The sequence below is a fragment of the Epinephelus fuscoguttatus genome, linkage group LG5 (genome assembly GCF_011397635.1).
Source record: "Epinephelus fuscoguttatus linkage group LG5, E.fuscoguttatus.final_Chr_v1".
Classification (NCBI taxonomy): Eukaryota; Metazoa; Chordata; class Actinopteri; order Perciformes; family Serranidae; genus Epinephelus; species Epinephelus fuscoguttatus.
Window position 1 is genome coordinate 46,999,545 of NC_064756.1, and position 12,120 is coordinate 47,011,664.

Consider the following 12,120-nt stretch of genomic DNA (forward strand, 5'->3'; position numbering starts at 1 on the left):
CACCTGTGGCACACACAGACAGCTAAGGAGAGCAGCTCACCAAAGGCTGTTTATAATGGGTTTGAACTCCTCAAACAAGTCCTTCCCATACCCAAACCGTTGGTCCAATCAAGAAAATAAAGTGATTTTGAGAGACAGCCACTTCTCCTGAACGCACGTGCCGCGTTTTATATTTCTCGAGTCAAAAATGTGGTCAGGGGAGCGAGTTTAAAATGTGTTGCACCTAAGCTGTTTCCAGAAATTTCTCCTCTGAGTTTACATGGGAGTGAATGAGAAAAAAATCTGCGCTCCCTTCACTTTGGAGCCACTCAGCAAAAATGTGTACGTGTGAGAGATTCCATGTCAACATATCTGCGAGCAGGACAAATTTTCCTACGTTTTGTGGTATAAATTGTGTCTGTACAGTGAAAATTGTGGCCATGGCAGCGAGTTAAAGACAAAAGTTTTAGACGATTTTTAGAGCCCTCTCCACTCTAGCTCACAGCATTCCATGCAATACACACCCATTGTAAAGTGAGAATTTCTCCACTTTTGCTCATGGTACTTTGAGAGGCACAGATCAAAAACGGTAAAAGATATGAAAAAGATGAAAACATGAGTGAATAGATGAGACCTGTGGCAACATTTGAGAGTTGGAATGGAGTCTGTAGCACAAAGTATGGAGACGCTGTAAGTGCGAGAAAAAGCCTTAAGATTGGTCTCTTTCTCCCCCCTGCTGCCATTCATTTCCTATGGGACAGCTTTGGAAGATCGTCAGGACATTTTTCTGACATCTCACCTTATGGAGGCCATAAAATCCAAACGAAGCGAGTAATGAAAAAGTTACGCACAACTTTTGATTAGAAGGAGTTGATCTGTCATCTGTGCAAGTTTGAAACCGATAGGATAAACGCTGTATGAGAAGAAGATTTTTTAGGAAAGGCAGTTTTAAGGCAAAATCTTACTTTGAAAGGGCAAATATCTCACTTCCTGTTGGATTTAGGTCAGGGGTGTCAGCGCGTGATTTTTCGGTCTTGATGAGACGAACACGCCACTTTTGGTTTCATGTTTCTACGGCGTTCCTACAGGCCGTGGCGGCCATTTTTGTGTGCCTAGGTGGCGCTAGAGAGCCGTTTTTGGCTCTTTTTGGGTTAATGTCACCATTTTATAAAATTTTTCACCGGTTCTGATGTGCGTGCCAATTTTGGTGAGTTTTTGAGCATGTTTAGGGGGTCAAATTCCAGTTCAAAGAGGCGGCGGAAGAAAGAAAGAATAATAATAATTAAAGCTGCAAGCAGCGTTTGGCGGGACCTTGCACTCACGCCCGTTTCCGCCCCCAGCATATGTCGTCACTGTGAATTATTTAGAAACATCAAACATATTGCCCCAAACATCAGAAAATCCTTACAGAGCTGAACGGTTTGATGTTTGAATGTTTTCTGTAGCTGTAGGTATGCAGAAGTGATGTCACATTATGCAAATTAGATGGGCGAATTTCTTCCCATCAGATTCCTCTTCCTTCATTTTGAGGAAAACATGACAAAAACAACACAAAACAAAATAAATCTACTGTGTAAATGTGTTCAAAATGTTTTTTGACTGAGATTTCTGAAATCCAATATGGCTGCCTGCTGGTGATGCCACAATATGCAAATTGGATGAGTTAATTTACTCCTATCACAAACTTTGGGTCACGATGAATAGTTTTCTCATTTACAGTATGCCTTTATCTGTCACCACTTTCAAGCCACAGCCTTTTGAAATGTTGAAATGAAAATGGAATATTTTCCTCAATTAACTCTGGCACCTAAAGGGTTAAAATGGAGATGCTCCCTCTGTCATGTCTGAATGTAAGATCTAGAAACGCACAGACATCATATTTCTGTGAGTTTGTGTGTGACAGCGGTTGCCATTGTAAGTAAGTAGGCGCACCTGGCAGAAGAGCAGAGAGAGACAGACACCTGTTTTAGTGGAGATTTAACTCCTCGAACAAGTTCTTCCAATTCCCAAACTGTTGGTCCAATCATGAAAATAATGTGATGATGAGAGAGATAAAGTTATACAGAAGATCTGTTTAGTAGCAGGTGAGCTGGCATGTGTGCATCTTTAAAACTGATAAAATAAACGGTGTAGGAGGAGATGTGTTTTCTTGAGACCACGTTTGAGGCGAAATCTTACTTTGAAAGGTCAAATAGCTCACTTCCTGTTGGAATCAGGTCCTGGGTGTCAATGCGTGATTTGTAAGTCAAACACACCAGTTTTGGTTTGATCTTGATACGAGCTGCAGTGGCCAGTTTAGTGCGTCTAGGTGGCGCTAGAGAGCCCATTTTGGCACTGTAGGGGTTAATAATGTGTATTTGCTGTTTCAAATGAAGTTTCTGCTGCTGTAATCTGTCCTTTAAAGATTGTGAGACAGACAGAGAGAGCCGTGTGGCTGTGTGTGTGTGTGTGTGTGTGTGTGTGTGCAGCCGTTGTCATGGCGATTAATGACTTGTCGGCACCTGTGGCAGACACATACAGCTAAGGAGAGCAGCTCACCAAAGGCTGTTTATAATGGGTTTTAACTCCTCGAACAAATGCTTCGCATGCCCAAACCGTTGGTCCAAGCAAGAAAATAAAGTGATTTTGAGAGCCAGCCACGTCTCGTGAACGCACGTGTCGCGTTTTATATTTCTCGAGTCAAAAATGTGGTCAGGGGAGCGAGTTTAAAATGTGTTGCACCTAAGCTGTTTCCAGAAATTTCTCCTCTGAGTTTACATGGGAGTGAATGAGAAAAAAATGGGCGCTCCCTTCGCTTGGAGCCACTCAGCAAAAATGTGTACGGTGAGAGATTCCATGTCAACATATCTCAGCAGGACAAATTTTCCTTCGTTTTGTTGGATAACTTGTGTCTGTAGAGTGAAAATTGTGGCCATGGCAGCAAGTTAAACACAAAAGTTTTAGACGATTTTTAGAGCCCTCTCCACTCTAGCTCACAGCATTCCGTGCAATACACACCCATTGTAAACTGAGAATTTCTCCACTTTTGCTCATGGTACTTTGAGAGGCACCGATCAAAAACGGTAAAAGATATGAAAAAGATGAAAACATGAGTGAATAGATGAGACCTGTGGCAACATTTGAGAGTTGGAATGGAGTCTGTAGCACAAAGTATGGAGACGCTGTAAATGCTAGAAAAAGCCCGAAAGATTGGTCTCTTTCTCCCCGCTGCCATTCATTTCCTATGGGACAGCAAGATCGTCAGGACGTTTTCTGACATCTCACCTTATGGAGGCCACAAAATCCAAACGCAGTGAGTAATGAAAAAGTTACGCACAACTTTTGATTAGAAGGAGTTGATCTGTAATCTGTGCAAGTTTGAAGTCGATAGGATAAACGCTGTATGAGAAGATGATTTTTTTAGGAAAGGCAGTTTTAAGGCAAAATCTTACTTTGAAAGGGCAAATATGTCACTTCCTGTTGGATTTAGGTCAGGGGTGTCAGCGCGTGATTTTTAGGTCTTGATGAAACGAACACGCCACTTTTGGTTTCATGTTTCTACGACGTTCCTACAGGCCGTGGCGGCCATGTTTGTGTGCCTAGGTGGCGCTAGAGAGCCCATTTTGGCACTTTAGGGGTTAATGTCACCATTTTATAAAATTTTTCACCGGTTCTGATGTGCGTGCCAATTTTGGTGAGTTTTTGAGCATGTTTAGGGGGTCAAATTCCAGTTCAAAGAGGCGGCGAAGAAAGAATAAAGAATAAATAATAAAGAATAATAATTAAAGCTGCAAGCAGCGTTTGGACCTCACTCGCGCCCATTTCCGCCCCAGCTTATGTCGACATATTGCCACAAACATCAGAAAATCCTTACAGAGCTGAACGCGTTTTGATGTTTGAATGCTTTCTGCAGCTCTAGGTATGTACAAGTGATGTCACATTATGCAAATTAGATGAGCGAATTTCTTCCCATCAGATTCCTCTTCCTTTATTTTGAGGAAGAGGACAAAAACAACACAAAACAAAATAAATCTACTGTGTAAATGTTGGTCCAAACTGTTGGTCCAATCATGAAAATAATGTGATGATGAGAGAGATAAAGTTATACAGAAGATCTCTTTAGTAGCAGTTGAGGTGGCATGTGTGCATCTTTAAAACTGATAAAATAAACGGTGTAGGAGGAGATGTGTTTTCTTGAGACCACGTTTGAGGCGGAATCTTACTTTGAAAGGTCAAATAGCTCACTTCCTGTTGGAATCAGGTCATGGGTGTCAATGCGTGATTTGTAAGTCAAACACACCAGTTTTGGTTTGATCTTGATACAACATTCCTACGGGCTGTAGTGGCCATTTTAGTGTGTCTAGGTGGCGCTAGAGAGCCCATTTTGGCACTGTAGGGGTTAATAATGTGTATTTGCTGTTTCAAATGAAGTTTCTGCTGCTGTAATCTGTCCTTTAAAGATTGTGAGACACACAGACAGAGAGAGCTGTGTGTCTGTGTGTGCAGCCGTTGTCATGGCGATTAATGACTTGTCTGCACCTGTGGCACACACAGACAGCTAAGGAGAGCAGCTCACCAAAGGCTGTTTATAATGGGTTTTAACTCCTCGAACAAATGCTTCGCATGCCCAAACCGTTGGTCCAAGCAAGAAAATAAAGTGATTTTGAGAGACAGCCACTTCGTGAACGCACGTGCCGCTTTATATTTCTCAAGTCAAAAATGTGGTCAGGGGAGCGAGTTTAAAATGTGTTGCACCTAAGCTGTTTCCAGAAATTTCTCCTCTGAGTTTACATGGGAGTGAATGAGAGAAAAATCGGCGCTCCCTTCGCTTTGGAGCCACTCAGCAAAAATGTGTACGTGTGAGAGATTCCATGTCAACATATCTGCGAGCAGGACAAATTTTCCTACGTTTTGTGGCATAAATTGTGTCTGTACAGTGAAAATTGTGGCCATGGCAGCGAGTTAAAGACAAAAGTTTTAGACGATTTTTAGAGCCCTCTCCACTCTAGCTCACAGCATTCCATGCAATACACACCCATTGTAAAGTGAGAATTTCTCCACTTTTGCTCATGGTACTTTGAGAGGCACAGATCAAAAACGGTAAAAGATATGAAATAGTGAATAGATGAGACCTGTGGCAACATTTGAGAGTTGGAATGGAGTCTGTAGCACAAAGTATAGAGACGCTGTAAATGCTAGAAAAAGCCCGAAGATTGGTCTCTTTCTCCCCCCCGCTGCCATTCATTTCCTATGGGACAGCTTTCGAAGATCGTCAGAACGTTTTCTGACATCTCACCTTATGGAGGCCACAAAATCCAAACGAAGCGAGTAATGAAAAAGTTACGCACAACTTTTGATTAGAAGGAGTTGATCTGTAATCTGTGCAAGTTTGAAGTCAATAGGATAAACGCTGTATGAGAAGATGATTTTTTTAGGAAAGGCAGTTTTAAGGCAAAATCTTACTTTGAAAGGGCAAATATGTCACTTCCTGTTGGATTTAGGTCGGGGTGTCAGCGCGTGATTTTTAGGTCTTGATGAGACGAACACGCCACTTTTGGTTTCATGTTTCTACGACGTTCCTACAGGCCGTGGCGGCCATTTTTGTGTGCCTAGGTGGCGCTAGAGAGCCCATTTTGGCACTTTAGGGTAATGTCACCATTTTATAAAATTTTTCACCGGTTCTGATGTGCGTGCCAATTTTGGTGAGTTTTTGAGCATGTTTAGGGGGTCAAATTCCAGTTCAAAGAGGCGGCGGAAGCAAGAATAAAGAATAAAGAATAAAGAATAATAATTAAAGCTGCAAGCAGCGCTTATGGACTCGCACTCGCGCCCATTTCCGCAGCTTATGTCGACATATTGCCACAAACATCAGAAAATCCTTACAGAGCTGAACGTTTTGATGTTTGAATGCTTTCTGCAGCTCTAGGTATGTACAAGTGATGTCACATTATGCAAATTAGATGAGCGAATTTCTTCCCATCAGATTCCTCTTCCTTTATTTTGAGGAAGAGACGACAAAAACAACACAAAACAAAATAAATCTACTGTGTAAATGTTGGTCCAAACTGTTGGTCCAATCATGAAAATAATGTGATGATGAGAGAGATAAAGTTATACAGAAGATCTCTTTAGTAGCAGTTGAGGTGGCATGTGTGCATCTTTAAAACTGATAAAATAAACGGTGTAGGAGGAGATGTGTTTTCTTGAGACCACGTTTGAGGCGGAATCTTACTTTGAAAGGTCAAATAGCTCACTTCCTGTTGGAATCAGGTCATGGGTGTCAATGCGTGATTTGTAAGTCAAACACACCAGTTTTGGTTTGATCTTGATACGACATTCCTACGGGCTGTAGTGGCCATTTTAGTGTGTCTAGGTGGCGCTAGAGAGCCCATTTTGGCACTGTAGGGGTTAATAATGTGTATTTGCTGTTTCAAATGAAGTTTCTGCTGCTGTAATCTGTCCTTTAAAGATTGTGAGACACACAGACAGAGAGCTGTGTGTCTGTGTGTGCAGCCGTTGTCATGGCGATTAATGACTTGTCAGCACCTGTGGCACACACAGACAGCTAAGGAGAGCAGCTCACCAAAGGCTGTTTATAATGGGTTTTAACTCCTCGAACAAATGCTTGCCCAAACCGTTGGTCCAAGCAAGAAAATAAAGTGATTTTGAGAGACAGCCACTTCTCGTGAACGCATACGTGCCGCGTTTTATATTTCTCGAGTCAAAAATGTGGTCAGGGGAGCGAGTTTAAAATGTGTTGCACCTAAGCTGTTTCCAGAAATTTCTCCTCTGAGTTTACATGGGAGTGAATGAGAAAAAAAATGGCACTCCCTTCGCTTTGGAGCCACTCAGCAAAAATGTGTACGTGTGAGAGATTCCATGTCAACATATCTGCGAGCAGGACAAATTTTCCTACGTTTTGTGGTATAAATTGTGTCTGTACAGTGAAAATTGTGGCCATGGCAGCGAGTTAAAGACAAAAGTTTTAGACGATTTTTAGAGCCCTCTCCACTCTAGCTCACAGCATTCCGTGCAATACACACCCATTGTAAACTGAGAATTTCTCCACTTTTGCTCATGGTACTTTGAGAGGCACCGATCAACAACGGTAAAAGATATGAAAAGATGAAAACATGAGTGAATAGATGAGACCTGTGGCAACATTTGAGAGTTGGAATGGAGTCTGTAGCACAAAGTATGGAGACGCTGTAAATGCTAGAAAAAGCCCAAGATTGGTCTCTTTCTCCCCCCGCTGCCATTCATTTCCTATGGGACAGCTTTCGAAGATCGTCAGGACGTTTTTCTGACATCTCACCTTATGGAGGCCACAAAATCCAAACGCAGTGAGTAATGAAAAAGTTACGCACAACTTTTGATTAGAAGGAGTTGATCTGTAATCTGTGCAAGTTTGAAGTCGATAGGATAAACGCTGTATGAGAAGATGATTTTTTTAGGAAAGGCAGTTTTAAGGCAAAATCTTACTTTGAAAGGGCAAATATGTCACTTCCTGTTGGATTTAGGTCAGGGGTGTCAGCGTGATTTTTAGGTCTTGATGAGACGAACACGCCACTTTTGGTTTCATGTTTCTACGACGTTCCTACAGGCCGTGGCGGCCATTTTTGTGTGCCTAGGTGGCGCTAGAGAGCCCATTTTGGCACTTTAGGGGTTAATGTCACCATTTTATAAAATTTTTCACCGGTTCTGATGTGCGTGCCAATTTTGGTGAGTTTTTGAGCATGTTTAGGGGGTCAAATTCCAGTTCTAAGTTTTGGCGGAAGAAAGAATAAAGAATAAAGAATAAAGAATAATAATTAAAGCTGCAAGCAGCGTTTGGCGGGACCTCGCACTCGCGCCCATTTCCGCCCCCAGCTTATGTCGACATATTGCCACAAACATCAGAAAATCCTTACAGAGCTGAACGTTTTGATGTTTGAATGCTTTCTGCAGCTCTAGGTATGTACAAGTGATGTCACATTATGCAAATTAGATGAGCGAATTTCTTCCCATCAGATTCCTCTTCCTTTATTTTGAGGAAGAGACGACAAAAACAACACAAAACAAAATAAATCTACTGTGTAAATGTTGGTCCAAACTGTTGGTCCAATCATGAAAATAATGTGATGATGAGAGAGATAAAGTTATACAGAAGATCTCTTTAGTAGCAGTTGAGGTGGCATGTGTGCATCTTTAAAACTGATAAAATAAACGGTGTAGGAGGAGATGTGTTTTCTTGAGACCACGTTTGAGTCGGAATCTTACTTTGAAAGGTCAAATAGCTCACTTCCTGTTGGAATCAGGTCATGGGTGTCAATGCGTGATTTGTAAGTCAAACACACCAGTTTTGGTTTGATCTTGATACAACATTCCTACGGGCTGTAGTGGCCATTTTAGTGTGTCTAGGTGGCGCTAGAGAGCCCATTTTGGCACTGTAGGGGTTAATAATGTGTATTTGCTGTTTCAAATGAAGTTTCTGCTGCTGTAATCTGTCCTTTAAAGATTGTGAGACACACAGACAGAGAGAGCTGTGTGTCTGTGTGTGCAGCCGTTGTCATGGCGATTAATGACTTGTCAGCACCTGTGGCACACACAGACAGCTAAGGAGAGCAACTCACCAAAGGCTGTTTATAATGGGTTTTAACTCCTCGAACAAATGCTTTGCATGCCCAAACCGTTGGTCCAAGCAAGAAAATAAAGTGATTTTGAGAGACAGCCACTTCTCGTGAACGCACGTGCCGCGTTTTATATTTCTCAAGTCAAAAATGTGGTCAGGGGAGCGAGTTTAAAATGTGTTGCACCTAAGCTGTTTCCAGAAATTTCTCCTCTGAGTTTACATGGGAGTGAATGAGAAAAAAATCGGCGCTCCCTTCGCTTTGGAGCCACTCAGCAAAAATGTGTACGTGTGAGAGATTCCATGTCAACATATCTGAGCAGGACAAATTTTCCTACGTTTTGTGGCATAAATTGTGTCTGTACAGTGAAAATTGTGGCCATGGCAGCGAGTTAAAGACAAAAGTTTTAGACGATTTTTAGAGCCCTCTCCACTCTAGCTCACAGCATTCCATGCAATACACACCCATTGTAAAGTGAGAATTTCTCCACTTTTGCTCATGGTACTTTGAGAGGCACAGATCAAAAACGGTAAAAGATATGAAAAGATGAAAACATGAGTGAATAGATGAGACCTGTGGCAACATTTGAGAGTTGGAATGGAGTCTGTAGCACAAAGTATGGAGACGCTGTAAATGCTAGAAAAGCCCGAAGATTGGTCTCTTTCTCCCCCCTGCTGCCATTCATTTCCTATGGGACAGCTTTGGAAGATCGTCAGGACGTTTTCTGACATCTCACCTTATGGAGGCCACAAAATCCAAACGCAGCGAGTAATGAAAAAGTTACGCACAACTTTTGATTAGAAGGAGTTGATCTGTAATCTGTGCAAGTTTGAAGTCAATAGGATAAACGCTGTATGAGAAGATGATTTTTTTTTAGGAAAGGCAGTTTTAAGGCAAAATCTTACTTTGAAAGGGCAAATATGTCACTTCCTGTTGGATTTAGGTCAGTGTCAGCGCGTGATTTTTAGGTCTTGATGAGACGAACACGCCACTTTTGGTTTCATGTTTCTACGACGTTCCTACAGGCCGTGGCGGCCATTTTGTGTGCCTAGGTGGCGCTAGAGAGCCCATTTTGGCACTTTAGGGGTTAATGTCACCATTTTATAAAATTTTTCACCGGTTCTGATGTGCGTGCCAATTTTGGTGAGTTTTTGAGCATGTTTAGGGGGTCAAATTCCAGTTCAAAGAGGCGGCGGAAGAAAGAATAAAGAATAAAGAATAAAGAATAATAATTAAAGCTGCAAGCAGCGTTTGTGGACTCTCGACTCGCGCCCATTTCCGCCCCCAGCTTATGTCGACATATTGCCACAAACATCAGAAAATCCTTACAGAGCTGAACGTTTTGATGTTTGAATGCTTTCTGCAGCTCTAGGTATGTACAAGTGATGTCACATTATGCAAATTAGATGAGCGAATTTCTTCCCATCAGATTCCTCTTCCTTTATTTTGAGGAAGAGACGACAAAAACAACACAAAACAAAATAAATCTACTGTGTAAATGTTGGTCCAAACTGTTGGTCCAATCATGAAAATAATGTGATGATGAGAGAGATAAAGTTATACAGAAGATCTCTTTAGTAGCAGTTGAGGTGGCATGTGTGCATCTTTAAAACTGATAAAATAAACGGTGTAGGAGGAGATGTGTTTTCTTGAGACCACGTTTGAGGCGGAATCTTACTTTGAAAGGTCAAATAGCTCACTTCCTGTTGGAATCAGGTCATGGGTGTCAATGCGTGATTTGTAAGTCAAACACACCAGTTTTGGTTTGATCTTGATACGACATTCCTACGGGCTGTAGTGGCCATTTTAGTGTGTCTAGGTGGCGCTAGAGAGCCCATTTTGGCACTGTAGGGGTTAATAATGTGTATTTGCTGTTTCAAATGAAGTTTCTGCTGCTGTAATCTGTCCTTTAAAGATTGTGAGACACACAGACAGAGAGCTGTGTGTCTGTGTGTGCAGCCGTTGTCATGGCGATTAATGACTTGTCAGCACCTGTGGCACACACAGACAGCTAAGGAGAGCAGCTCACCAAAGGCTGTTTATAATGGGTTTTAACTCCTCGAACAAATGCTTCGCATGCCCAAACCGTTGGTCCAAGCAAGAAAATAAAGTGATTTTGAGAGACAGCCACTTCGTGAACGCACGTGCGCGCTTTATATTTCTCAAGTCAAAATGTGGTCAGGGAGCGAGTTTAAAATGTGTTGCACCTAAGCTGTTTCAGAAATTTCTCCTCTGAGTTTACATGGGAGTGAATGAGAAAAACGGCGCTCCCTTCTCGCTTTGGAGCCACTCAGCAAAAATGTGTACGTGTGAGAGATTCCATGTCAACATATCTGCGACCAGGACAAATTTTCCTACGTTTTTGGTATATAGTGTGTACAGTGAAAATTGTGGCCATGGCAGCGAGTTAAAGACAAAAGTTTTAGACGATTTTTAGAGCCCTCTCCACTCTAGCTCACAGCATTCCATGCAATACACACCCATTGTAAACTGAGAATTTCTCCACTTTTGCTCATGGTACTTTGAGAGGCACCAATCAAAAACGGTAAAAGATATGAAAAAGATGAAAACATGAGTGAATAGATGAGACCTGTGGCAACATTTGAGAGTTGGAATGGAGTCTGTAGCACAAAGTATGGAGACGCTGTAAATGCTAGAAAAAGCCCGAAGATTGGTCTCTTTCTCCCCTGCTGCCATTCATTTCCTATGGGACAGCTTTGGAAGATCGATCAGGGACGTTTTTCTGACATCTCACCTTATGGAGGCCACAAAATCCAAACGAAGCGAGTAATGAAAAAGTTACGCACAACTTTTGATTAGAAGGAGTTGATCTGTAATCTGTGCAAGTTTGAAGTCGATAGGATAAACGATGTATGAGAAGATGATTTTTTTTAGGAAAGGCAGTTTTAGGGCAAAATCTTACTTTGAAAGGGCAAATACGTCACTTCCTGTTGGATTTAGGTCAGGGGTGTCAGCGCATGATTTTTAGGTCTTGATGAGACGAACACGCCACTTTTGGTTTCATGTTTCTACGACGTTCCTACAGGCCGTGGCGGCCATTTTTGTGTGCCTAGGTGGTGCTAGAGAGCCCATTTTGGCACTTTAGCCGTTAATGTCACCATTTTATAAAATTTTTCACCAGTTCTGATGTGCGTGCCAATTTTGGTGAGTTTTTGAGCATATTTAGGGGGTCAAATTCCAGTTCAAAGAGGCGGCGGAAGAACGAATAAAGAATAAAGAATAAAGAATAATTAAAGCTGCAAGCAGCGTTTGGCGGGACCTCGCACTCGCGCCCGTTTCCGCCCCCAGCTTATGTCGTCACTGTGAATTATTTAGAAGTATCAAACATATTGCCACAAACATCAGAAAATCCTTATATAGCTGAAGGGTTTGATGTTTGAATGCCTTCTGTAGCTGTAGGTATGTACAAGTGATGTCACATTATGCAAATTAGATGAGCGAATTTCTTCCCATCAGATTCCTCTTCCTTTATTTTGAGGAAGAGACGACAAAAACAACACAAAACAAAATAAATCTACTGTGTAAATGTTGG

General features: G+C 41.9%; 1 long non-coding RNA gene across 1 annotated transcript; it reads left to right on the top strand.

The window, feature by feature from the left end:
* Positions 1 to 3,286: 3,286 nt before the first annotated feature.
* LOC125889131 (uncharacterized) lies at positions 3,287 to 9,783 on the top strand. The gene is made up of 3 exons (XR_007449416.1): positions 3,287 to 3,476; positions 5,487 to 5,571; positions 9,620 to 9,783. It is a non-coding gene; the product is annotated as an uncharacterized LOC125889131 (long non-coding RNA).
* Positions 9,784 to 12,120: the final 2,337 nt, after the last annotated feature.